The 26,622-nt window shown below is 48.3% G+C and overlaps 1 protein-coding gene across 1 annotated transcript in view; it reads left to right on the forward strand.

Moving 5' to 3' along the window:
- Positions 1-2,877: 2,877 nt before the first annotated feature.
- STARD13 (StAR related lipid transfer domain containing 13) overlaps positions 2,878-26,622 on the forward strand; it is a 518,446-nt gene continuing 494,701 nt past the window's right edge. Inside the window, exon 1 of the mRNA XM_045016174.1 lies at positions 2,878-2,910. The gene's annotated coding sequence lies outside the window, so the exon portion shown is untranslated. The remainder of the gene's footprint in view (positions 2,911-26,622) is intronic.

Here is a 26,622-nt window from a genome sequence, read left to right on the forward strand (position 1 = left end):
GAGATATTTGTGCTAGAAAATCTTAACATGATTATTTTGCAACATGGATGGGTCTCCTAACTGTGACATTGACTTCTCAGCTTACTGTGCAGTATGATATCCCAAAGTGCATTGCTCCACAAATTTCAGGGACAGTCTATATGCATATCTGGGCATGCAATCCATCCCGTAGGGATATGCTGACTATGTTTCAGGTGAGGGAGGGAAGTTTATTTTTCTATTGCTGGTCATAGAAATCACCCCTGAATCCATTTCAGCTGAAAAGATTAATTAAAAAAAAATCTTAAGTATCTTCGGAGGTCTTGGGCCCTAAACCAAAGACAGCTCAGGTGGGCACTATTCTTCTCCCAATTCAGCTTCACCATTTCATGCAGTCCGGGGACCAGAAATGGAAAGGCAGATGCTGTATCACATAAAGGGGAATATTACCAAGGGAATGAGGAAACCCAGCTCGGAACCATCCCAGTTCCTGAAGCCTCATAACTCATCGACACTGCAACCTGTCTAGACATAATGACACTCTTTCAGATAGCCTCTCAGGAAGATAACTGTGCCAGGGCAGCAAAGACTCCTGTGGCACTTTATAGACTAACAGATGTATTGGAGCATGAGCTCTCGTGGGTGAATACCCACTTTGCTGGATGCAGACTAACATGGCTACCCCTCTGATACTTAACTCTGCCAGGGAGTCTCCACCTGAGAAGGGAATGGCTAAAATGAAACAATCCATGTAGGATGGGTTAACACACATCAACATTCCACAGGGGTGCACCCGGATAAAAGTATTACATTTAAGCCACGATGCCCTGTATTGGCCTGGAGTCTCCCGGAATCGGCATCATTCTCCCGATGACTATTGAAAGCAATCCAGCAGATTTTAATAGGATATTTTAAGAAAATGACATTACGTCATGTTGGGGAAAAAAATCTCCTGGAATAGCTTCAGTCAGAGGTGGCAACCCTGGCCAGCTGGAGTCTCTAGAGTTATTATGGTACCCTCGGGCTTTACACAGGGGGGGTGGCCTTGGGGGGCAGAGGAGGGGCAGAGGCAGGTGGGCCGTGGCAAAAAGTGGATGGGCAAGGCCCATCCACTTTCAAAAAGTGGGAGGGCATTGGCCCCCTGGCTTACCCTATTCCAGCCTCAATGCCGCAGACTCCCCAAACCTGGGAGCCATCAACTGGGTCCAGAAAATTCACCATTTCCAAGAGGAGGCTAAAGAAGCCTACAAATGGTTTGCAGACTGTTGATGCCAAGAGTGTGCAGCATTTGCTGGGGGCTAGAAGGTCTGGCTCACTGCAAAACAGCTTAGGAAAAATCAGCCTTCCCAGAAGTTAAACCACCAGTTCCTTGGTCCCTTCCAAACATGCAAACAGGTCAGTCCAGTTGAGTTTAAGTTACAACTTCCCCAGTCCCTCCACCTACATCCAGTGTTCCTTGTGTCACTCCTCAAGCCCAACACAGGGAGTCCCTTGCCAGATGGGTCTCAACCCCTCTACCAGCTGGGATTCAGGGACACAAAGAATATATAGTGCATGAGATCCTTGACTCCTGTTTGTGGCAAGGTTGTCTCCAATACCTCACACTGGGAAGGTAACTGGGAATGATGCGGGGAGACTGCAACCCATGTTCACCCTCCTGAGCTAGTGAAAAAGTTTCACCAGCATCATCCTGATTAACTAGCCCCAGTGGCAGCAGTATAAGGATTGGGGGAAGCAGGTCTAGAACCTGGGGCTGTAGATATGCTAGATCACTGACAGGCCCTTGTCACCACCAAGGCAGATAAATAAAATACCATCTCACCATTCCTGGAAGGTCATGCCCTACAGGCAGGCCTATCAGAGTACCCAAGGTCTGCAGCCACCAGATTGGCTTGCTCCTGCTGCATAAGCCAGGAAATGAGCTCGGTGGGCTGTCTGAGAAATCGAGCAGACTTACTATTGCAGTCTGCATCTAGCCCTGTTCCTAGCTCCCACCTTGCTGCCCCTCTGGTTCCTACCTTTATGCTTTGCTCCTGACCATCAGCTACCATTCCTGGCTCTAACCTCCCAACTCAGACCTCTGACTTCCACTTTGGCTTAACCCTTGGTTCTGGCATTTGGTAATTGATCACAGCTCTGATCCTCAGCTTTCATTTCTAGTTCTGATTCTGGCTGTACCCCAGGCTCTGCTGTTTAGTAGGTGACTTTGGTTCTGATCCTCACTTCCATTCCCTGAGCTGGATGCCTGCTCTGCCCACTAGGCCATACCACCTATGTCCCAGTTCCTAACACTCATTGTGTTAACGTACTGGGGAGTTATGTGCCTGTTGGAGACACTGAGAAGTAGAGTTGCCATCTGGCTGTTCTTTGTACTGCCTTGGCAGTGGCTGGTAAATATGTGCCAGAAGCCTTTTATTTTTTTCCATTGGACAGTTAAGCAGAAGTGAGCTCCCTGCTCTGGAGAGAGAAATGGAAGCCCAGTAACTGGTGTTCCCCACTCTTCCACGTTCACAGGGGGCTTCTTGAGTTCCAGAGGGTCAGTCAGGCTGCTGGGCAGCCTTGCTTGGAGAGTTGCATGTGCATTGCATCCACTACCCCCAGACACCCAGCATCCCTCTCCCCTTAGTCCCCTGTATTCCTCAGACACCCCGCATCCATCAGCTCTCCTCATGTATTGATTACCCACAGCCCTTTACAGAGTTCTTGGCACCACCCATAACCTTGGGTCCTACACAGAGCCTCTTGCACACCCCTCAGCCATATTTAACTAATAATTAGCTATAGTCTGCACCAGGACCCATTTGGTTAGGAGCAGACAGATAAGAGGTGGGCAATGGCTGTTTCTTCTGCATCTCCAAGGTGGCAACCAAAATGAAGAGTTGGTTTTCAAGTATGGTCGTGATGATGAGACGATACCAGTGCACTTTGCAGGTATTTACTAGTTCTTTTGTTTAGAGGGTGTCAGTGCAGTTTACGGAAGAGCCTGGCAGAACCAGTATTAACACAAGAGGATGCTCCTATGTGAAAGTGTCCCAGTCCACATTGTTAATTTAATAACAGAACCAGCTGCTGGGGAAAGTGGAAATCTGCTGATCTCCCTACCCTGCCCCCACTCCAGCCAGGCCTGCTGCTACCCGTATATCTGTAGTGTTATGTCAGGACCAAATTTTCCATCATTCCATCAAACAGACATTTCTAGAGTCCACTATTGCCCTTTGTTACCAACCAGCAGTTTGGACAGAAGCATTGCGCCATGCCCTGGACTAACACAAACCACTGACTCCTATTTCCAAAATAATGTTCAGGTATCACTAGTTTCAAAACACCAAAAACAGAATAAAAGTGAATCAATATATTGAGAAATGATGGGGTGTGCACCCCACACAAGGCACAGCAGGTTAAATTAGGTTAATTAGCGTGTTAGACTGCACCTGAGGGTGAGCCAGGGCTTGAAAAGCTGATTGATGATGGAACCCAGCTGAGACGGCACAGTTGAGGCTGGTATAAAGCCTGGGAGTTAGCAGTAGAAAGACACTGTGGGGGAAGTAGTCTGCAGATCCTCCATGGGAGAAGGCAGCTTGCAGTTGCGGGGGAGAGCAGCTATGGTGTTAAGTAGTGTGCAGTTATTCCATAGGAGGAGGGAGTTTAAGCCGGTAAACTGAGAGAGGGGGGAGCCAGAAGCTGTAAGAAGGCGTCTAGGGGAATAGCAACAGAGTCTGGGAGAAAACAGACCACAGTTGCTAGACATAGAGTCTCTGGACTGGAATTTGGAGTACAGTATGGGCCCAGGTCCCCCTACCAGCCACTGGGAAAGTGGCACAGTCTGGGCAGTGAATGGGAAGACTGCCTGAGACAGTTTGTATGGAGAGACTTTGATACTGCAGCAGGGGAGGACTATAGTGACTTGGCTGGAAGGCCAAGTCATGAAGAGAAGAATTCTGAGGTGTATAGAGAGAATGTGGCAGGGTGTGTGAACAAGCAGTAGAATGGGGTGCTGGACCTGGAAAAAGCTAATCCTCAGGGTGGCCAGAAGGAGGTGCTCTCACAGTGAGCAGACATGACGCAATTGGACTGCTGGTATTGGGATGTCATCATTATAGCCAGTTAGTGCCATTCGAAGCCCTAGTCTCAGTTAGGCCCAGCAGCTGAAGTAAGTTTTCATGTGCGTCTCTTGCCAATAACAGCAGATCACTTGAAAATTGTCTGAACCAGGTTAAATGATAGTGGTCCAGTCCCACCTAGCCCAATGTAATTAACATTTCAGGCCAATTTTTTTATGTTATTGTTGCCGGCACAGAATGCCCGAGGACAGCAACAGTGGTTCGTTGCCCGGTGTGCTTCGCTCCAAACACACCAAGGTGGAGAAGCAGACAAAGTTTCTTTGAGATCTCAAAGTGGGATGTTCGGAGACAGACACGTCTCAAATCAAGCACACACCTACAAGCAGTTTTTCCCTCTTTATACATAACTTCAGCTAAGCGTTCCTATTACCCCCACTACCCCCCCTTCTTCCCCCTCCCATCTATTTTTCTATAGCAGATACATCATGCAAGTAGCAATTACATTAAGCAGTTAAGTCATACTTGGCAACAACCACTTTAGCTCGTTAGTAACTCTTCTGTGAACAGTTATCTTGTTTTATTTCTTTTGATCTGTTATTTTGCCCCTTAGCCAGGAGCAAGCAGGCCTCATTATAGCAGGCCTCATTATTACCTTCTGGTACAGGTGTTGCAACTGATAACCATTCTCCGTTGCTGGCCTTTTAGGTCAATTAAAGTTCAAACATAAACATGGAAGCGCTTTGGTCAGACATGGAGTGACTTTAGTTCATTCAGGCCTACTACAGAAGGGCTTCATTGACACTGTGGTTTTCCACCCTCCTGAGTTACCTAGAGCGGCGGTCCCCAACCTTTTTGGCACCTGGGACTGGTTTCGTAGAAAAAAAAAATTCCGCGGACCTGTGGGATGGTTTTGGGACAATTCAAGCGCATTACATTTATTTTTGTACTTTTATTTCTATTATTATTGTAATATATAATGAAATAATTATATAACTGACCATAATGCAGAATTAGTGGGAGCCCTGCCCCCATCTGACCCCCCACCCACTTCCTGCCCCCCCCGACTGCCCGCCCCCCCTTAGAATCCCCAACCCATCCTGCTCCTTGTCCCCTCACCATCCCGCAGAGACCCCCACCACCCTGGGACCCCACCCCTGCTCCCTGTCCCCTGACTGCCCCAACCCCTATCCCCCCCCACTGAGTCCTGACAGACCCCCCCCGGAACACCCACAATCCAACCCCCCCCATTCCCTGCCCCCGACCGCCCCCCCAACCTCCGCCCCCTCTCTGTGCCCTGACTGTCCCCAGGACTCCCTGCCCCTTAGCTAACCCCGCTGGCCCCAGCCTATTACCCCCGGCTCCCTCCTCACCCGGAGCCTCAGCGCCTCGCCCGACAGCCACAGCGTGTCTCCGGCGGGGCCTGAGCTCCGTCCCGCTCCGAGCCGCGTGGTGAGGGAGCGGGGCTGGGAGCTCCAGCAGGGCCTGAGCTCCGCCCTGCTCAGAGCCGCGTGGTGAGGGGGCGGGGCTGGGAGCTCCACGCCGAGCGGAGGCAGCTGAGCTCAGCCCGGAGCTCGCAGCCCCGCCCCCTCACCACACGGCTCTGAGCGGGGCGGGGCTCAGCGGCCCCGCCGGAGACACGCTGCTTGATGTGCTAGGCGGCCCGGTTCCTAACAGGCCGCGGACCGGTACCGGTCCGCGGCCCGGGGGTTGGGGACCCCTGACCTAGAGTCATGCCTAATGACACCAACATTATCTTGGTGGAACTCTTAGTCAAAACATTGCAAGAATGTCTAATGTTTTGGTGCTCATCAACTTTTTCATCTGCCTGTCTGTAGACTAACTGCTGGATACTTAGGCCTGGTCTACACTAGGACTTTAAATCGAATTTAGCAGCGTTAATTCGAATTAACCGCTCAACCGTCCACACCAGGAAGCCGTTTAATTCGACCTAGAGGGCTCTTTAGTTCGAATTCGGTACTCCACCCCGACGAGGGGAGTAGCGCTAAATTCGACATGGCTATCTCGAATTAGGCTATGTGTGGATGCAAATCGAACTTAGTAGCTCCAGGAGCTATCCCACAGTGCACCACTCTGTTGACGCTCTGGACAGCAGTCCAAGCTTGGATTCTCTGACCAGCCACACAGGAAACGACCCGGGAAAATTTGAATTCCTTTTCCTGTCTGGGCACTTTGAATCTGATGTCCTGGTTGGACATCGGGGCGAGCTCAGCAGCACCTGCAACGATGCAGAGCTCTTCAGCAGAGGAGTCCATGCAATCCCAGAATAGAAAGAGGTCCCCAGCATGGACAGACCGGGAAGTCCTGGATCTGATCGCTGTGTGGGGCGATGAGTCTGTGCTTTCGGAGCTGCGCTCCAACAAACGGAATGCAAAGACCTACGAGAAGGTCTCCAAAGCCATGGCACTCAGAGGATACAGCCGGGATACAACGCAGTGCCGCGTGAAAATCAAGGACCTGAGACAAGGCTACCAAAAAGTCAGAGCGGCAAACGGACGCTCTGGAGCCCAGCCCCAGACATGCCGCTTCTACGAGGCACTGCATGCCATTCTAGGTGGGTCTGCCACCACTGCCCCACCAGTGACCGTGGACTCTGAGGATGGGATAGTGTCGACGGGCAGTTCCTCGGCGATGTTTGCCGATGGGGAAGATGAGGAAGGGTTTGTGGAGGACGACGCAGGCAACAGCGCTTACAATACCGCTTTCCCCGACAGCCAGGATCTCTTCATCACCCTCACAGAGATCCCCTACCAACCCTCCCCGGCCGTTAACCCGGACTCAGAATCAGGGGAAGGATCAGTCGGTAAGTCCTATAAACATGGAAACATTTATTTTTTAAAAAACAGGAATAAAAACTATATAAAAACTATATAAAAACTTTTCCATATAAAACTATATAAAAAGAAGGTCCACACATATAGGGATGGAACAGAAATCCTCCTGGGACACTTCCACGAAGCTCTCGGACAGGAGCTCGAAAAGCCTCCGCAGGAGGTTCCTGGGGAGAGGTGCCTTATTTGGTGCTCCGTGGAAGCACACTCTTCCGCGCCAGGCCATCCTAACGTACAGCGGAATCATTGCCTCCACCAGCATGGCAGCATACGGTCCTGGTCTGTGCAGGGATTCTAGCAGCATCCTCTCTCTCTCTCTCCGAGTGACCCGCCTCAGGGTAATCTCGTTCGGCGACTGCTGCATCTAATTAGGGCAATTAGTGTACTGTTACTATTGTGAATGCTTGACTTTTACTTTGCATAGCAATGACCTTGGTTTAACAGCCACGTGTTGGAGGCCGCAGAGGAAAAGCATACAGTGATCTTTCCCGGGCACAGCCGCGAGGGGCTGGAACAGGGTCAGACTTTATGCTTTCCAGATTGCCTTCAGTGGGAGGGCACAGCTATCCATTAACTGTTAAGCAGCCTATAGTGTAGTGCTTACCAGGCCTGGCTGCTACACGGATTCAGCTGTACCGCCCCGCTTGTCCGATCTCCTGTGCAAGACCGCAGCCAATGAAAGCGTATTCCGAAATCTCGAACTTGTCCTGAGAGCTCGTGAGACTAGGTGCCCCGTATGGTCTTGTTCACAGAAACTGAGTAGACTGTGTTCAGTGTTCGCAAACATGTATCTTTTCAAGGAAATCACTTCCTTTTTCCCATCACACAGCTGCGGCTCTTTCATGAACTGCCCCGGCATCCCCCTCACAGAGGCTGGCGCAGATTAGGCGGCGAAAGAAAAAGACTAGGGACGACATGTTCTCGGAACTGATGGCCTGCTCCAGAGCCGAGGCGGCCGAGCAGAGACAGTGGAGGGAGACCCTATGTCAGCACCAGCGCTCACACAGCGAACGGGAGGACAGGTGGCGGCAGGAAGACCAGCAGGCGACTCAAACGCTGCTTGGGCTAATGAGGGAGCAAACGGACACGCTCCGGCGCCTTGTAGATGTTCTGCAGGACCGCAGGCAGGAGCAGAGAGCCCCCCTGAACTGTATCTGCAACCGCCTTCCCCCGCCACAAAGTCCTGTCCCCCCCTCACCAAAAATCACAAGAAGGAGGGGCGCTAGGAGCCGTGAAAACTGTCACTCCACCCCAGCAGAGCGCTCATGTACCAAACAGCTCTCATGCCATAAATTTTGAGAAGTGCTTCCCTTCCTGGATCACCCAGTCCCAAATCCAAGTTTCATCCCCCCACTGTGTAGTTGAGTATTAAGAGTAGTTTGTTGTTATTCACTGTTTCCGTCAAGTTTTCCTTGTCAGAAGACTTTGTGTGAAGGGGGGGAGGGGTTTTTTAATTGCATAGGACAGCCTCCACTACCAGGGTACAGACTTGGGGGCAGGATCAACAGCAGGACACACACAGACTGCAGTCACTAGGCACTAGCGTCATTCTGGGAGGTGAATGCTGCCCCGGGTCAGTCTGTGAGGTGTATGCTGCCCCAGGGTCCTAGCACCTGCCATCCACAAATGGCAAGGCAGGCTGCCCTTACCATGCCCTTCCACCCTAGCCACGAGCCTCTCCGATGCCCTGAGCCCCAGCAAGAGCCCTCATCCACGGACACATACTCACCCTTCCCACACACCCCTCACCCCTTCCTACGCCCCAACCCCCAGCCCAGAGCCTGCATCCAAACTCCGTCCCAAAGACGGCACCCCTCACCCCTTCCTGCAAACCCACCCCTTCCTGCACACCCACCTGCAACCGTCCTCCCCCAGAGACCGCTGTAGGAGCAGGAGCCTGTCATTCCTCTAGTGTAGAAGCGGTCTGTACATCAGTGCACACCGTACCCACCACAGTCCGCGTCCATGTTTCAACCCTTGAACAGGAATTCATAATTAAAGAAAACTTTATTAATAATCAGTGTTCCATTAAATTTATTTTAAAACGTGTGTTGGAAGGGGGGAAACCTGGAGAACGGGGTATGTAACCGCAGATCGAAGTCAACAGTCACTGAAACAGGCTCAGGTTCAGCTTCTCTGTAAATCAACTGGAGAGTCATAGGTTACCCTGCTCTCCGAGGAACCTAGCTTTCAAAGCCTCCCGGATGCACAGCGCTTCCCGCTGGGATCTTCTATCGGCACGGCTGTCTGGCTGAGCGTAATCAGCAGCCAGGCGATTTGCCTCAACCTCCCATCCCGCCATAAAGGTCTCCCCCTTGCTCTCACAGAGATTGTGGAGCACACAGCAAGCAGCAATAACAACGGGGATATTTTTTTCGCTGAGGTCCGAGCGAGACAGTAAGCTCCGCCATCTCCCCTTGAGATGTCCGAAAGCACACTCCACCACCATTCTGCACTTGCTCAGCCAGTAGTTGAAGAGTTCCTTCTCACTGTCCAAGGCGCCTGTATAGGGCTTCATGAGCCAGGGCATTAGCGGGTAGGCTGGGTCCCCGAGGATCACTGTAGGCATCTGCACATCCCCAACCAGTATTTTGAGGTCCGGGAAGAAACTACCTGCCTGGAGGCGTTTAAACAGACCAGAGTTCCTGAACACACGCGCGTCATGAACCTTGCCCGGCCACCCGACGTAGATGTTGGTAAAACATCCCCTATGGTCCACCAGTGCTTGCAGCACCATAGAAAAGTAGCCCTTTCGGTTAATGTACTGGCTGGCCTGGTGGGCCGGTCCCAGGATAGGGATGTGAGTCCCATCTATAGCCCCACCGCAGTTTGGGAATCCCATCGCGCCGAAGCCATCTATGACGACCTGGACGTTTCCCAGGGTCACTACCTTTGAGAGCAGTTGCTCAACGATTGCGTGGGCTACTTGAATCACAGCAAGCCCTACGGTAGATTTGCCCACGCCAAAGTGGTTCGCTACTGACCGGTAGCTGTCTGGCGTTGCAAGTTTCCAGAGGGCTATGGCCACTCGCTTCTGCACAGTCAGGGCTGCTCGCATCCGGGTGTCCTGGCGCTTCAGGACAGGGGACAGCAAGTCACAGAGTTCAAGGAAAGTGCCCTTACGCATCCTGAAGTTTCGCAGCCACTGTGATTCATCCCAGACCTGCAGCACTATGCGGTCCCACCAGTCCGTGCTTGTTTCCCGGGCCCAGAATCGCCATTCCACACCATGAACTTGACCCATTGCCACCATGATCTCCACTGCGCGGCGTACCCTGCTTTGTGAGAGGTCTGCGCCACTCTGTGACTTCCTGTCCTCACCGCACTGCCGGAGCGTCCTCGCCCGATTTCTCAGCAGCTGACTGTGGAAGAGGTGGACGATAAGGTGCAAGGAGTTGACAACGGCCATAAGTGCAGCAATGATCGCAGCGGGCTCCATGCTCGCAGTGCTGTGGCGTCCGCGCTGTAACCGACCAGAGAAGGGCGCGAACAGATTTCCCGCCGGCGCTTTCAAGGAGAGAGGGCGTGATTGACGGTTCAATGATGACAGTTACCCAAAACCACCCTCGACACATTTTTTCCCCCAGCAGGCATTGGGGGCTCTACCCAGCATTCCAATGGGCAGCGGGGACTGCGGGAACTGTGGGATAGCTTCCCACAGTGCACTGCTTCCAAAGTCGACGCTGGCCCCGTTACTGTGGACTCAGACAGTCGAATTAGTGTACTTAGTGTGGATACACAAATTCGACTTCATAAGGTCGATTCCACAAATTCGAGTTAAGTAGATTCGAAATAGTCTTGTAGTGTAGACGTACCCTTAGCTGTATGTGAGGCACACAGATAACTGGGTAGGTCTTCTGCTCACCCTGCTGGCTTGCCAGCCACACAAAGCATGCATGTGACCAATGCCCCCTAATTACAAAATAACCACAGAGATAACTGAATTCTGTGATAGGAGTGAACTAATAGTTTTCAGATGTTACCTTGAAATAAACTGTTAGAATAGGGTTTTCAACAAAATCTGAAACTTAAATATGCCTGTCATAAGTGGTGGCCTGAAACAATAGCAATAGAAGTCTCGCTTGAAGGATTGCAACAAACTTATGTTTTTAAAAGCATGTGGCTTGACTTGCTGAGACAGCACAGTCTGTGAGCAGAAAAAACAAGGATGAGGGGGATGTGCCAGGCACTAATCTCATGGATGGTGTAGGTGAAGTGTAAGAATTACAAGATGCATGTACAGAGCTCTCCTTGCAGACAGAGGCAAGAAAGAGAGGCGTGCTGCTTTTGGAAGCTGTTGGCAATCTGTGCAAGGGCAGGAGAGAACTCACAAGAAGTTCCTGTGAACCATTTGCAGGAGGTATTGGACGACAACAAAAAAATGCTCATGTGGCTCAACTGTTGAAGATCAAGGGAGGCTTGGGAATTAAAGAGAGAAGCAAAAGATCAGCATAGAGGGGAGGAACAGAGCCATAACAAGGCATTTTAGCACCCAGAGCAAGCGAGCTAATTTGTGCCCCCATAGAGGCAACACCTCTGCACGGCTGTGCGCTCCCTAGGCCGGGCGGGCGGCACAGCTCTGAGCTGCGTCCCTGGCACACTCTTGCCTCTCCCTCAAAAGATCCTGGCAGTGGCCGGTGATGCCCCCTGGAGCCAGCCCCTGCCCATGTAGCCTAGCTGCCAGCAGCAGAGCCAGGAGTGCCAGGTAGTGGCAAGCGAGCACCTCAGGGAGCATCTTATGGCATCTGGGATATGTGGGCAGGGGCCAGCTCCAGGGAGCATGGCCAGCTGGTGCTAGGCTTCTTCAGAGGAGAGGCAGGAGCACATCAGGGCACAACTCAGAGCTGTGCCGCCTGTCCTACCAGTAGAGCAGCGGTGGCCCACCTCCGGGAGCAGGGCAGGGAGGGCTGCTAGGCAGCCAGCCAGCACTCCAACTCCCACATCATGGAGAGCCAGGGGCTCAAGTGGGCCGGGCAGCTTCCACCAGCTTCTGATCCTCTGACTCCTAGAAGGAAGAGATGGTTTTCAGAGTGTGGGGCATGCCTACCTCCACAACTTGAAAACCTCAGCTAAATGGAAGGCTGAAATTGGGGGGAGGGGAAATGACCACATGTGCCCCACCCCCCACAAACACCCCATTTTTCTGCCCTGCAGCTTTACACCCTGGATAGCTATTTTGCTTGCCCTGGCATGGTTACGGCCCTGGAGAGGAGAGAGAGAAACAGAAAAGGGGAAAGAAAGATACAGAAGCAGAGTGGCCCTGGAAAAAGGAGCCAGTCCCATGTGTTTGCTACCAAACTGGAGACTTCAGACAACACTCTCTCAGTCATCACCATCGTGAGGCACTCAGTTCCTCTCCCCTACCAACACTACAGCAGAGTACTCCAGGACAATACCTTCTAATGCTTTGCCCACATGTCAAACTTGCCCTTTCAAGCACCAGTCTACAAAGTGCTACAGTAGAGTACAGTGATGATACATACACTTGCACACCTGTGATGACATCTCTAATTATTGAGCTCTGATTAGACTTACTTACCTGATTGTGTGCTGGCCTTTTGGGTGTTTTCTTGTGATCTGTTAACATTTAACATAATTTTTTAAAGACTTTGCTCCATCTTTATCAGCAGATATTGCACAGCCTAAGTTCTATAACTGCATATAGGTTGTCATGGGATGATGAGGCAAAGTCCAGATGGTTTATTTCCAGTTATGGGACACATTTACTTTCATTCATCAAAGGGAAAAGTAGTGAGCTGAGCTGAAACTATTTTAATTCAAATAAATAGAAATGTATGAATTTATTGAATATAAATAAAAAATAGTCCTCCACCCCCCCCCATCTCTTGATCACTGTTAAAAAAAATAATGGCATCCTTTACACTGACTTCCTTGCTTAGAACCAGCAACTACTCAGTTTCCACCCCCTAGAGAAAGAGTTTCAGGCATGCCAGGATATGTTGTAGCAATTTCCATCCTGTTGGCAGAGGTTGTGGAGTACACAGCTTTGAGTGATGGGATTTTTATTGAGGTTATTGTCACTTCAGTTAACCAGCTCCCTTCTAGTGTCACACCAAACTCCTCTCCTTCCTCCTCCCCCTTCAATGTGCATCTGCACAAATACTTGTCTAGAAAAAGCTTTAACGTTTAACTCTTCAGAGTCATACAAACATTCGCCTGTTAATATAGCAGTATATTGTGTTTCCAAGACTTTAATTTTGTTAGGATTTAAAATGAATGGTTTCTTAGATATTGGATGTTGTATTTAAAATTAGGAGAAAAGCATTGTTGTAGTGGTTAATGCACAGGACTAGTCAGATGATCTGGGTTCTCTTCCTGGCTTTCCTACAGCTTTCTTGTGTGGGCAAACCAGTAACTTCTGTGCCTCAGTATCCCCATTTCTAAGATAGGAAACACATCTGTCACACGGAGTGTTGTGGGTATTAATTCATTCATGTTTCTAAAGAGCTTTGAGTCTTTTAGGTAAGGCACTATAAAAGTGTGTGTGTGTGTGTGTGTGTGATAACTGTTTGAAAAATGTTGATTGTTTCACAAGGGGGAGCAGGAGATAATTTCCCCCTGAGTTTGACAGCCAGTCTGAAAACTTTGAAAATTCCAGAATTTTAAAATGTAAGATGCATGCTTTTGCAAGGATCTTCATAATTCTTCCCCTAACATTTCAGTGATCAAAATGTTTTATTAGATATCTGAAATTTCTCTGTGTAGCAAACAGAACATGCACAAAGAAGATTGACATTATTTAGCGTAGAGTGAAAAAAAGTATTGAGAGACAGGTTTCACCCAGGATACAGTCCAGCTTATCTTTTAGTTTTAGTTAAAGCCCCAGATCCAGGAGACATACAATTTTGAGACTCTATGTATTTATTTATTTTTTAAGGTAAGATTCTAGCCTTTATGGCTGTGGACAAAAGCTTGAAAATGTGACTTGAATGCACCCTAAAAGCTCAGATAACAGAAGGCAAATATAGATAACACCAAAGGTGGGCCTGTAACAATATATAATTGAGGTAGCCTCTTCCATCCTTAAGCACTTTACAAACTATTCATAGGCCACCACTTGTCCACTTCTGAAAGGCAACTATTTCTGCAGTGAACTCTGCACAGTGATTTTTTTTTTTGGATTAGAAGTTTCTTTCTTTCTACTTAAGATAGCCCTCTACATTATTCAGTTAAAACTGTAATTACCAGTGTTAGTTTGGACAGGAGTTAGCATTTCATGTTTTACAAAGTGCCTTGGAATCTTTAGTGTCCACATGTGATCAGGACCCTGGGATTATTTTACCCTAAAAATGGCATCACTGTCAAATGAACACCATATTGGGCTGTTCTTGTTGTTTTATCGTCTATATTGTGGTAACACCTAGAGGTCTTAACCATCTTAGGCCCCTGTTGGCCTAGTTGCTGTACAAACATATAGTAAATGAGGAGACCCTGCCCTAAAGAACTTAATCTCAAAGACCAAACATAAGAGGTGGATGAAACAAACCTGCAGGCAATGCGGGGTGGGCAGGGAGGATGGGATAACAGATAACAGGACATTTTAGCATAGACTAGTCATGTGAACAATTCATAGACAATCTTGCCCACGTGCTCAGATTCTAACTGATTGCCATATTTGGGATCAAGAAGGAATTTTCCCCGGGTGAGGTTGGATCCTGAGGTTTTTTGTCTTCCTCCGCAGCATGGGTAGCTTGCAGGTTTAAACTAGTGTAAATGGTGGAATCTAACTTGAAGCCTATAAATGATTTGAGGACATCAGAAACTCAGCCAGAGGTTAGGGGTCTATTACAGGAGTGGGTGGGTGAGATTCTGTGGCCTGCAATGTGCAGGAAGTCAGACTAGATCAGGGGTCGGCAACCTCTGGCGCACGGCTCACCAGGGTAAGCACCCTGGCAGGCCAGGACAGTTTGTTTACCTGCCGTGTCCACAGGTTTGGCTGATCACAGCTCCAACTGGCCATGGTTCGCCGCTCCAGGCCAATGAGGGCGGCGGGAAGCCACGGCCAGCACATCCCTTGGCCTGTGCCGCTTCCCACAACCCCCATTGGCTTGGAGCAGCAAACCGCGGCCAGTGGGAGCCGTGATCAGCCAAACCTGTGGACGCGGCAGGTAAACAAACTGGCCCAGCCCACCAGGGTGCTTACCCTGGTGAGACGCGTACCAGAGGTTGCCGACCCCGGACTAGATGATCATGATGGTCCCCTATGACCTTAAATCTGAGTCTATTTACACCTTGGTGGTTTAGTGTTAGTTCCAAGGGAAGCATGCCTCTTACAGAATCACCAATACAATTTCCTGCAGCACCTGTTTATTGGAAATCTCCCATCAATATCCTGCCTTTGTCCCACTAGTATGTCCTGACGAGGACGTAGCACAAAATGGTAAGTTATGAAGTGGTGCATGTAGCTCAAGAAGAGTTTATACTCTGTAGTGGGTCCACTTGTTTTTATTCTCAAGTTGTCTTCCATTAGCTTTTTGAAAAAATTCTCATGCTTGTGAGAAGCATCCTCTTTGGGAGGTGAGATGCTGTTATGCTTTACGAATGTAAATTAACTAATCTTCCAGGAGTAATTGATAGAAAAGTAATTTCCTTTATCATGACAAACAGTTTTTCAGTATAAGAGTAATGACTTCAATTTAAAAAACTATAAATTGTGTATTCGGGAGCTCCGGGTCTGACTATTATTCACTGTGAAATATAAATTACACTTTTCTGCATCTAGGTGATTATAAATAACACTGCAGCTAGGATGACATTCCTTTTCTTCACCGGTTTGTTGTAATTGACAACAGGAACAAAAGATCTAGGGTTGTTTATTTTTTAATAAGCTAACATGGTGTTGCTTAGTGCACTAAATAAAGGTCAAAATATTCTTTGTATTCTCAGACTTCACTAGATATGGGCATGAACCAAACCTAGACAACCTCAAAAGTGAAGATGGTTCAAAATCCCAGAATCCATATTTCACAATTTGAACCTATTTCTGTAATAGGCCAAGGTGTTCAAAATCCTGATCTGGATCCAACTTTTTTGCTCAGGCCCATCTCTGAACCTAACACCAGTATTCTATTTAGGGAATGAGAGGGAAAAAATAGGTTAGTTATTCTAAATATGTATTCTGGTGGCACCCATAATGTACGTACGCTCACACACAAAAACAGTCTTTGCTTTGAAGAGCTCAGGCTCAGAAACCAACCATCATGCCATAGGTAGGACAGAGGAATGCAATCAAAAGGCACACATTTATATACCTTCATTAAAAATATCCCTGATTCCTTCAAAGTTGAACAATAATGGCTAGATTGACTTCTTGTTACAGTAGAAGTGGGCGCTGAGAGAGTAAGGAGAGGAGAGCATGAAGGTGCTTGTGGGAGAAGCAGACAAACCAAGAGGTTGGCATCAGGAAATGCAGAGGAGATGTGGGCAGTGTAAAAAAGATGTTCGGGTAGTTTGTTAACTCGAGCAAATGTGGTGCTTTAAATTGTAAAGATCATTCTAAATAGAGGCAAACCAGCTTCAGTGCAAATATGAGCTCTGCTATGTGTGATTTCTGGTAATGAGACACTTTCCCAGCGTAAACATTTTCACTGCAGTCTGTGAACTAGGGGATATCATAATGCAAGGGGGATATAAATGAGAACTGTGTTTTCCTAATGATCCTCATGGGGAGGGGAAAAGGTCATGGATCTAAAAGATCAGCAGCAAAATTACTGACTGAATTAGCAACAAAATAGAAAGCTGTATTTTGTGCATGCAGTGTTGCTTTATAAGATCCCTGCTTTTGTCCCTAATTTTGATCCTTTGCCTTGCTTTAGACCACTGATACTCAGACATCAGTGGCTCAGGAGCCAAATCAGCAATTTACATTCCCCAAAAGAGCCACAGTAGTGTGAATTCATTGTTTCATTTAGTTATATATTATTCTCACAGCAAAACGACTCACCAAGTATTTTATCAACTGCAATTGGTTGTAACTAACAGTAAAAGCATCCTGATTGGTTAATAATTAAATCAGTGTTTTAATATCAGGTGCTGCAAAGAGCCACGGGAGACCCATTAAAGAGCCACTTGTGGCTCATGAGACTCAGTCTGAGTATCGCTGATTTAGACCTATTTCTACTGCTCTGCAGCTTTAGATAAGGTGATTTGTAGCAGTGTTCATGAACTAGAATGAGTAACAGAAACATCCTGATGCCATATATTCTCAGGGTATGTCTACACTACGAAATTAGTTCGATTTAATAGAATTCGATTTTTTAGAAATCGATTTGATACTGTTGTTTGTGTGTTTCCCCACTAAGTGCATTAAGTCGGCGGTGTGCGTCCACAGTACCAAGGCTAGCGTCGACTTTCGGAGTGTTGCACTGTGGTAGCTATCCCACAGTTCCCTCAGTCTCCGCTGCCCACTGGAATTCTGGGTTGAGCTCCCAATGCCTGATGGGGCAAAAACATTGTCACAGGTGGTTCTGGGTACATGTCGTCAGCCAGCCCCCCCGCCCCCTCTCCCCGTGACAGCAATGGCAAAAAATCGTTTCTCGCCTTTTTTCCTGGGTTACCTGTGCAGACAACATACCACGGCAAGCATGGAGCCCACTCAGCTCACTGTCACCGTACGTCTCCTGGGTGCTGCTGACAGATGCTATACTGCAGTACTACACAGCAGCAGCTCCTTGCCTTTGCAAGTTGGCAAAGATGGTTACCAGTCATACTGTACCGTCTGCTGCTGTCCCCTGGTTGCTCCTGGCCGGCCTCAGTGAGGCCGGTCGGGGGTGCCTGGGCAGACATGGGTGCCCCTGGCCGGCCTCGGTGAGGTCGGTCAGGGGTGCTTGGGCAGACATGGGTGCTCCTGGCCAGCCTCGGTGAGGTCGGTCTGGGGTGCCTGGACAAAAATGGGAATGACTGCCCAGGTCATTCTCTTCTTTAAGTTTTGTCTAATGGAGATTCAGTCCTGCCTGGAATATCAGGCAAACCTACTAAAGAACCAGAGAGGCAAATGGCCGCTCTGGGTCAGAGCCCCAGACATCCCACAGAAATGATGAGCTGCATGCCATTCTAGGGGGTGCCCCTACAACAACCCCACCCGTTGCTTCCCTTGTCCCCCACCTCTCCTGGGCTACCTTGGCAGTTATCCCCCCATTTGTGTGATGAAGTAATAAAGAATGCATGAATTTGAAACAACACTGACTTTATTGCCTCTGCAAGCAGAGATCAAAGGGGGGAGGGGAGAGCAGTTGGCTTACAGGGAAGTAGAGTGAACCACCATTCTACACTTGCTCAGCCTATAGTTGAACTGCTCCTTACTACTGTCCAGGCTTCATGAGCCATGGGAGCAAGGGGTAGGCTGCGGTAGGTGCGACTGTGCGGTGCTGCCGACTGGGAGAGCAGCCTGAGGCAGAAGCCTCCAGCTCGCATGATATTCCAGGCAGGACTGAATCTCCATTACACAAAACTTAAAGAGAGAATGACCTAAAGTCATTCCCATTTTTGTCCAGGCGGCCCCAACCGACCTCACCAAGGCCATCCAGGAGCACCCATGTCTGCCCAGGCGCCCCCGACCAACCTCACCAAGGCCAGCCAGGATCACCCACAGGACGACGGTGATGACTACCAGTCATACTGTACCATCTGCAAGGCAAGGCAAGGCAAAGGGATGCTGCTATATAGCGCTGCAGCACTGTGTCTGCTAGCAGCACCCAGGAGACATACGGTGACAGTGAAAAAAAGGTGAGAAACGATTTTTTGCTATTGCTTTCACGGGGGGCGGCTGATGATATATACCCAGAACCACCCGCAACAATGTTTTTGACCCATCAGGCATTGGGAGCTCAACCCAGAATTCAAATGTTTGGCGGAGACTGCGGGAACTGTGGGATAGCTACAGTCATCAGTTGCCCCTCCCTCGCTGAGAGCAACGGCTGAGAATTGTTTCGCACCTTTTTTCCGTGCAGACGCCATAGCACGGCAAGCATGGAGCCCACTCAGATTGCTGCGGCAGTTATGAGCACTGTAAATATCACATGCATTATCCTGCAGTGTATGCAGAACCTGCAAAGGCAGGTGAGGAGGCGACGGCAGGGCAGTCACGAGAGTGATGAGGACATGGACACAGACTTCTCTAAAAGCACTGGCCATGGCAATTTGTCTATCCTGGTGACAATGGGGCAGGCTCATGCCATGGAACGCCGATTCTGGGCTCGGGAAACAAGCACAGACTGGTGGGACCGCATAGTGTTGCAGGTCTGGGATGATTCCCAGTGGCTGAAAAACTTTTGAACGTGTAAGGGAACTTTCATGGAACTTTGTGACTTGCTTTCCCCTGCCCTGAAGCACAAGAATACCAAGATGAGAGCAGCCCTCACAGTTCACAAGCGAGTGGCGATAGCCCTCTGGAAGCTTGCAAAGCCAGACAGCTACCGGTCAGTCGGGAATCATTTTGGAATGGGCAAATCTACTGTGGGGGCTGCTGTGATCCAAGTAGCCAAAGAGATCTTTGACCTGCTGCTATCAAGGGTAGTGACTCTGGGAAACGTGCAGGCCATAGTGGATGACTTTGCTGCAATGGGATTCCCTAACTGTGGTGGGGCGGTAAATGGAATGCATATCCCTATCTTGGGACTGGAGCACCAAGGTAGCAAGTACATAAACTGAAAGGGGTACTTTTCAATGGTGCTGCAAGCACTGGTGGATCACAAGGGACATTTCACCAATATCAATGTGGGATGGCTGAGCAAGTGCAGAATGGTGGTACCTTTGGATGTTTAAAAGCACGCTGGCACAGTTTACTGACTTGGTTAGACCTCAGCGAAACCCATATTCCCTTAGAACAAGAAGCAATGGGCTTAAACTGCGGCAAGGGAGGTTTAGGATGGACATTAGGAAAAAGTTCCTAACTGTCAGGGTGGTTAAACATTAGAATACACTGCCTAGGGAGGTTGTGGAATCTCCATCTCTGGAGATATTTAAGAGTAGGTTAGATAAATGTCTATCAGGGATGGTCTAGACAGTATTTGGTCCTACCATGAGGGCAGGGGACTGGACTCAATGACCTCTCAAGGTCCCTTCCAGTCCTACGGTCTATGAATCTATGAATCGTTATTAGTGCTTGCTGTGTGCTCCACAATATCTGTGAGAGTAAGGGGGAGGCATTTATGGCGGGATGGGAGGTTGAGGCAAATCGCCTGGCCGCTAATTATGCGCAGCCAGACACCAAGGCAATGAGAAGAGCACAGCAGTGTGCGGTGTGCATCAGAGAAGCTTTGAAAACCAGTTTCATGATTGGTCAGGGGGCTACGGTGTGAAAGTTCTGTTTGTTTCTCCTTGATAAAAACCTGCCCCCTTGGTTCACTCTACTTCCCTGTAAATAAACCGCCCTCCCCTCCCCTCTCCTCTTTGATCACTGCTTACAGAGGCAATAAAGTCATTGTTGTTCAAAATTCATGCATTCTTTATTACTTTGTCACACAAATGGATGGATAACTGCCAAGGTAGCCCGGGAGGGGTGGGGGAGGAGGGAAGGACAAGGCCACACTGCACTTCAAAACTTATTGAATGCCAGCTTTCTGCTTGGGCAGTCCTCTGGGGTGAACTGGTTGGGTGGCCAGAGGCCCCCCCACCACGTTCTTGGGCCTTTGGGTGAGGAGGCTATGGAACTTGGGGAGGAGGGCGGTTGGTCACAGAGAGGCTGCAGCGGCAGTCTGTGTTCCTCCTGCTGCCTGTCCTGCTCAACAATACGCTGAAGAATGAGTTTGATCGTTGAGTAGCCTGAGCATTGCTTCCTGCCTCCTTTCATCACACTGACCCCACATCTCCTCTCGCTGGTCCCTCCTGTCCTCTCGCTCGTCCCTCCTGTCCTCGTGTTCATTTTGTGCTTTCCTGCACTCTTACATTGTCTGCCTCCACGCATTCTTCTGGGCTCTTTCAGTGTGGGAGGACTGCATGAGCTCAGAGAAAATGTCATTGCGAGTGCGTTTTTTTCCACCTTCTAATCTTCGCTAGCCTCTGGGATGGAGATGATACAGTGAGCGTTGAAACATTTGCAGCTGCGGGAGGAAAAAAAAAGGGAGAGTAGTATTTAAAAAGACACATTTTAGAGAACAATGGGTACACTGTTCCATGGTGAACCAAGCTGTTAACATTACATAGCATGTGTGCTTTCTTTACAAGGTCGCATTTTGACTCTTATATTGAGGGCCTGCCGGTTTGGTGTGAGAGATCACACACGCAGGGCTGACGGGCAACAGAATTTGGCTTGCAGGCAGCCATGGTAAGCCACAGTCTTTTGGCTTCTTTAACCTTCATAACATGTGGGAATGGTTTCAAACAGCAGCGCCCTCATGTCCCATATCAAGCACCCGTTGGGTTGGCCATTTAAAATGGGTTGGCCATTTAAAAGGAGGGGCTGTGGTTTTCAGGTTAACGTGCAGCACAAACCCAACTAAAGCCCTCCACCCCACCCTATTCTCTGGGATGATCGCTTCACCCTCCCCCCCAGCGCGTGGCGCACAGCAGGGATGATTTCTGTTCACCCACAGGCAAACAGCCCAACAAGAACGGCCACCTCTGAATGTCCCCTTAATAAAATTCCCCTATTTCAACCAGGTGACCATGAATGATATCACTCTCCTGAGGATAACACAGAGAGATAAAGAATGGATGTTGCTTGAATGCCAGCAAACACTGGGACTTATGCAATGATTCCAGACTATGTGCTACTGGCCTGGCGTGGTAATGGAGGACGGAACAAGGCTGCCCTCCCCAGAAACCTTTTGCAAAGGCTTTGGGAGTACATCCAGGAGAGCTTCACTGAGATGTCCCTGGAGGATTTCTGCTCCATCCCCATACACGTTAACAGACTTTTCCAGTAGCTGTACTGGCCGCGAATGCATCCCAAGTCGTCAGGCCAAATTAATCATTAAACACGCTTGCTGTTAAACCATGTACAATATTCACAAAGGTACACTCATCAGAGGTGCCTTCGCTGCCTTCAAGGTCCATGAGCCCGCCTTGAGTGGGTTGGGAGGCTATTGGGTCCAGGGTGATAAACAGTTCCTGGATGTTGGGGAAAATGTTTTCTCTGCTTCCTTGCTGTGCGCTAACTTCAACATCCTCCTCCTCCTCCTCCTCTTCCTCATTCCCTAATTCTGCACCTTGTTGCATGAGAGTCCATTGACGGAGTCAAAGCACAGGGGTGGGGTAGTTGTAGGGGCACCCCCTAGAATGGCATGCAGCTTATCATAGAAGCGGCATGTCTGGGGCTGTGCCCCGGAGTGGCCATTTGCCTCTCTGGTTCTTCGGTAGACTTGCCTCAGCTCCTTAAGTTTCACGCGGCAGTGCTGCGGGTCCCTGTTATGGCCTCTGTCCTTCATGCCCTTTGAGATTTTTTTCAAATATTCCAGCATTTCATCTTTTAGAAAGGAGTCTTGATAGCATGGATTCATCCCCCCATACAGCAATCAGATCCAGTACTTCCCGTTCGGTCCACGCTGGAGCTCTTTTGCAATTCTGGGACTCCATGGTCACCTGTGCTGATGAGCTCTGCCTGGTCACCTGTGCTGATCAACTCTCCACGCTGGGCAAACCGGAGATGAAATTAAAAAGTTTGTGGGGCTTTTCCTGTCTACCTGGCCAGTACATCGGAGTTGAGAGTACTATCCAGAGCAGTCACAATGGAGCACTCTGGGATAGCTCCTGGAGGCCAATACCGTCGAATTGCGTCCACACTACCCCAAATTTGACCCAGCAAGGTTGATTTCAGTGCTAATCCCCTCGTTGGGTAAGAGTACCAAATTCGATTTTAAGAGCCCTTTAAGTTGACAGAAATGGTTTCGTCGTGTGGACGGGTGCAGGGTAAAATCGATCTAACGCTGCTAAATTCAACCTAAACTCATAGTATAGACCAAGGCTCAGACGCCCAGGAAGCAACAGATGGTGATTAGGAATTTCATGGAAGAAATAGTCTCAGATGACCATTAACTTGAACAAAAGGGATATTTTGTCCAATGCAAAGTTAATGGGAACTTAAGGTAAAGACTTAAAGCTAAAAAAATCAGGCAAATTTGGAAATCTCTTTTGAAGGTGGACAAAATATTTTCTCTGAGACCAAGCATGCCGAATTTGAGCTCAGAAGAAGTATTTTGGGTCAAGTTAAAGCCTTTGTGGTAGGAGTTTATAATCAGTGCTGCCTTAGTCATTTCTTTTCAATCATTGCTGTTCTACTTTTTATCCACCCACCCGCCATCCTTACAAAGAGCTCAGACTTTATTAGCTATTTAATCATTTGGAATCCCCTATTACCAAATGCATTATGAGACCAATGTGTGTCCGAGCATTCAGCTGTTGCGTTGTGTATTTAATAGCCTGTCATATTTTAGTCCCTGTAGAAATTACTAGTCAAATGTTTTTCTCCTCTTAATTAACGTGGCCAAACTAAACATTTCTTTGAAATTAACATCATTGATCCTTTGTCAACACCTGAGACCTAGTCTGCAGCCTCAAAGTCTACAGCTCAGAGACAAAGCAGTTTGTGTTCATCCAAAATAAAAGTTGTACTTTTAAGGTCCAATCCTGTTTCTCATGAATTCAGTGGGAATTCCAGTAAAACTCACTTCCCCCTGTTGATCTGAAGGTGGTTCATCCCTGTCTGAGACATTGCCTTGCTATGCTTGAATAGATCTCATGGTGCAATAAAATTAACAAATGATTCAGAGATTTAAAAAAAATGGTGGTGTGCTTATTAAACTCTGAAAGACATATATAGTCCTCTAATTTACAATACTGCATGCTGCTTTCTTTCCCCTCTCTCTTTTCTATATGCAATTAATGACTACAGGCTTGATTTATTGCCTGGAATCTGTTGGGGGAACAGGAAATTCAGAGGCCCACTTTGCTTTAAGTGTGCTCTTGGGCTGACAGCTGTAAAATGACTGGCCTGCTGCTGAGCCAGCTTCAGGGGCTCCCATAGCTCTAAAGGCCAAGGATACTTTCTCCTGGATCCAGGCCGTGCAATTCAGCTGGAAAACTAAATTGTAATAGAGCAACAGAAATATCTAAATTTGGAGGGGAAAGATAAGCTTAACGCTTGCCTTAATTTAAAGCACAATCCTATAGAAATGAGAAATCTTGAGACATTCAATCCATCCCTCTACCAATGCAGGGTAGTTCCTGTGACTCTAAGCACCCCTATATTTGCATGCTACTGCAATGGTGTTTGTATAAAATATTAGTTTCATTTGATATCTCACGAGGCATAACATGCTGGTTATTAATATAATTGTACATGCAGGTGTTAATGTTATATGTGAAGTTTATGGATTCCCTCTGTGATGTTTCTAGAACATGTTTAAGACAAGACAGACTAGGCAAAAGTGATAAACAGGTCTGTCCTAGACCAAGCAATGTGGGTTTACCTCAACTTGTATATTAGCTCTAAAGAAAGCTATCAAGCTACACAAGTGGAGATTATCCTGATTCTGAACTCAAGAGACGGAGAATTAATATGGTCCATGCACCCCAGAGAGATACTGGAGCCTTAATCCCCCTTTGGGGATATAAGGCACACGGAGACTCTATCCTTGTCCGTCACCTCAGGAGATGAAGAAACCAAGCAATTTGATCTCAGTGATGGGTCCTGGCCAGTAGAAGGTTGGAAAGGTGACCGGGGTAAAAGAAATCATCTTGAACAAAGACTTTATCTTGCTAGATTAAACTTTAAGACTTTAGATGCATGTTTTCACTCTTATTTGCTTGTAACCATCTCTACCTTTATCTCTTCTGCTTGGTATCACTTAATCCCCGCTCTTTTAATTAACCTGTTTTACTTGTACTGTAAACCAATTCAATGCTGTGTTTGAAGGGAAAGGTGTATTTACCCCAGTTAAATTGATAAGCTGTGATGTACTGACTCTTTAACAGAGCAGCAAACTTAATATGTTCTGTGAATGCACAATGGTAAGGGCTGTGCATTGCAGAGAGACATCTCTGAAGAGCTGGAGGGCTGAAGCTCACTGTTACATTCTAGGCGAGGTTTGGACTGGGAGAGCCTTGAGTAGTTTGCTGGTGAGGAAAACAGACTGGTGTGGGAGGGAGCTGGCAGTCTAATCACCAGCAAAACTCACTCACGAGACGTGGAGCAATAGTACAGTGGCTCATAGCTGTGGGTATCTTCACAATTCCCTACAATACATTTTTCTGTCATGAGTTCAACCTGAATTATATAACCCAATTGTTGAGCCTAGGTTAAATTAACCCAGAATTCAATTATTCAAAGGGGCAGAGCGTTAGGGAAGCTGTTAAACTCAACATATTGGAAAAGAATAGTCAGTGCAGTTCCCACATGTTGGGACTCCGGGATCAGTAGGCCTGATTCATGGTTTTTTAGGGAAGATTCTGCAGCTGGTTGGAGGTGGGGAAAGGGAACAGTATTTTTATGTTTAAACTGTTCATGAGGGTACAGGGTGGGGTTCTGCAGCTGGGAAGGTGGAGGGCAAATGGAGGACTGTTTTTTAATTGGTTCATTAGTAATATTTGCAGCCCTCCTGGAGGCTACAGTAATGAAAACAAATAATCAGATTGGGAACTTTTGATCTAGCAGCACAAACTGTGGGGCACACATAGTCCCTTGGGGGCATGATGAGGTTATCAGGAGTGTGCAAGGACCTGAAGGGGGCCATGTTTTGTCCAGTAGGGGAAGTGGACGGAGCTCTGTGCAGGCTGTCTTGGCTGCCAGGACCAGAGCCTCTGGCTTCTTGCTCCCCCACTGTTGCAGCAGTTATCTTCCTGGGCTGGCAAGGCCAGTGAGGACTCTGCGAGTGGGGACACCAAGACTGCACCCTGGGAGGATTGATCGCTTCACTCCCTCCCCCAACAGACAGGGCCGTGCTGGAGTTTGGAGGGGGCTGTGTTTGATGGGGGCCAGTACTCATGGGGTCTGGCCTGACCCCAGCCCTTCATTGTGGCTTCATTTGTTTTCCCTGTGCAGGGTGGGGAGTGAGATGAGCAGGGAGCCAATTCCCAGCAGCTAAGACCACACAGCTGCTGCAAGAAGCAGAAGGCTTCCTCACCTGCCACATGGTGAGTACCCCTCAGCCCCCATGGGTACACGAGGGAGCACCTGGAACACATATCTCTGAAGTTGGACCCCCCACCCCAAAAAGCTTAAAACCTCTGCCTTAGATCCATGCTTGGAGGGAATCAGTGGCATTTCATCCAGTCCCTGGCTGTGTGGGACATCTGCTTAAGAGTTAGTACAGACTGTACCCATGAATCACATGAAATAATTTCTTTCTATAGTCAGTGTTTCCAACCATATTAATTATTATTCACATTATGATAGTACCTAGGAACCCCAATCAGGACCCCTTTGCGTGAAGCACTGGACAGACCAGTAATGAAGATGGTCCCTGCCCTGAAGAGTTTACAGCAGCCCAGATGATCAACAGTATGTCTCCCACTCTTTGATTTTTATTGTGAGATTCCCTGTATTTGGTGGGCTTTTTTTCTTAAAGCCCTAGCTGCTGAAAGCAAGAGATTGGATGAAAATCTCAGCTTTCATTTTTTAAAAAGCAAGTTTCTAGTCTTCATGGCTGCAGAGATTTTTTTTAAATGTGACCTAAGTGCATCCTGAAAGTTCAGAAGGCAGATATAATGACCCAATGGATTATTTGGCTTAAAAATTGCATGTGTGGGGGTGGAGGGTGGGGTGGGAGTGGTTTTAT

Source organism: Mauremys mutica, chromosome 1, assembly GCF_020497125.1.
Source record: "Mauremys mutica isolate MM-2020 ecotype Southern chromosome 1, ASM2049712v1, whole genome shotgun sequence".
NCBI lineage: Eukaryota > Metazoa > Chordata > Testudines > Geoemydidae > Mauremys > Mauremys mutica.